Raw genomic sequence first — 2,020 nt, forward strand, 5'->3', positions numbered from 1 at the left:
GAGAGTCAGGAAGTTGGCTTTGTTTCCTGAGACCCCGTAGATGCGTTGCAAGTGGCAAGGGGAGTGTTCATGCTGCTCCTCTGGTTTGATCCCATCAAAGGAGCTAAGAGGGTGCGAGTGGTGTAGACACCGACTCTGGCTTCAGCTGAAAAGGAAAGCACCTCCTAATGGGTTTCGGGAGTGCTTTGTGGAACCCCAGTTTTCAGCAGACCCCAACGCAAGACCACGTCACTGCCTCATGTGTTTCCTCGGCCATCAGAGCACCACTGTCCTGCCCTGGAACTGCCTGGTTTGGGTTGGTCTTTGCCCACTGGAGCCCTCCTTCTAGGCAGGGACCATTCCTCACTTGGTTTCCTGGGCCCAGCTGCTGGCATAGTGCCTGGCACACAGCAGGACTCACGTGTTCTGTGAATATTTGGTAAGTGAGGGAGTGAGTAATGGGTACGTGGTGTTGCATCTTCTCAGGTTCCAGGGCAGGAGGCTTACTTGGTGCTTGGTGCTGGTCCTCAGCCCTAATCCTTACAGGGAGTGTGGACTGCCTGTCACTCAGACTGCAGGTGGAGAACCCCTAATCCCGAACACCAAAATGAAAATGCTCCACAATCTGAAAAAAGTGCTTTTTGAGTATTGCCATGATGGCACACGTGGAAAATTTCATATCTGATCTGATGTAACCAGTCTTATATAATAGTATAGAAAATTCCCTTCGGGCTGTATAAGGTAAACATGAAATAGAAGTGAATTTCCTGTTTAGACTTGGGTTCCATCCCCAAGAGATCTCATTTTGTGCAGGTAGATCTCCCCAAATACAGAAAACATGAAACTCGACACGTGTAGTCCCAAGCATCTTGGATATGGGAAACTTGTTCTGAAGTAAACAACACTCCCTGGTAAGGGGCAGAGATGGTACACAGCCACCCCAAAAACTCTGAGGCTTGGGAACTAGCAGTTAGCGTAATGGCTATGTCGCTGGATTCCCACATAGTCAACTGTGGTTCGCGTCCCTGACCTGGTGGCTTAAAACTCACGCCAGGCGCGTGTTCGTGCGTGCCCAAGATCCCGAGAGGAGAATGGAAGAGAAGGGATTGTGGAGTGACCATCCCCCCGGAGGGGTTATTTCTCGCTTTCTGTCTCTATGTCTCTGTCTGTCTGGTGAGCACACACGCCCTATAGCGAAAACCTCTCAAAAAAAAAAAAAAAAAAAAAAAGAAAGAAAGAAAGAAAAGAAAAGAAAAAGAAAAAAAGAAAACCCTGAGGCTTGATACCAGCAGATGGTATAATAATTACATTGCTGAACTCCCACATAGTCTACCTTGGTTTGAGTCCCGAATCCGGCAGCTTAAAACTCACACCAGTAGAATGTGCGTGTTTGCTCAAAATCCTGAGAAGAAAATGGAGTTGAGAGATTGCGGCATGGCCACCTCTCTTGGGAGGTGATTTCTTCTCTCTGTCTCTCTGTCTCTCCAGCAAGCACACACGCCCTTTAGCAATAATTTCTCTTAAAAAAATAAAAAAAGCTCTGAGGCTCTGCGTGATGTAGGAGAGTCATAAAACCATCACAGAGGTGACTGTGTGCTTACAGACCCTTTGCTCCGAGTTATCGACAAGATTCTCACGGCATTGGGGCTTTGGAAGAATTATTATCCTTGAAATTTACGTTGAACCATGAACTCTGGAATTGCTGATAAGGACACCAAAAAGAACAAAGTATAGCTACCTGCATCCTGCCCACCATGAATTTTGGTCCTAAAGAATGAAGAGCATGTGGGGGTGAGAAGGCCCATAGGAGTGCATGTCTGTGCATGTGTGTATGTGTAAAAACACATGTAGTCATCATGATCTTGAGGAAGGATGGTGGTCCAGGGAAAGGGAACTCTGTACCTACTCTAACACGAGATTGAGAGGGGGCTGGTCACGATGTCCCACAGGACACCGAAGCTTTGAGGTTAGCAGTTTCTCTGTGATGCTCCAAGCTCATCCCCAAGCATGGGCGGCCAGGAGGTCTGTGGATGAAGTGTTG

General features: G+C 47.7%; 1 protein-coding gene across 1 annotated transcript in view; it reads right to left on the reverse strand.

Annotated features, from left to right (window-relative positions):
- Positions 1–2,020, reverse strand: part of LOC102488710 (dnaJ homolog subfamily B member 3-like) — a 9,465-nt gene that overhangs the window by 6,350 nt on the left and 1,095 nt on the right. The gene's annotated exons all lie outside the window — the stretch shown is intronic.

The sequence above is a fragment of the Tupaia chinensis genome, unplaced genomic scaffold (assembly GCF_000334495.1).
Source record: "Tupaia chinensis unplaced genomic scaffold, TupChi_1.0 Scaffold149383_1, whole genome shotgun sequence".
NCBI classification, from domain to species: Eukaryota; Metazoa; Chordata; class Mammalia; order Scandentia; family Tupaiidae; genus Tupaia; species Tupaia belangeri.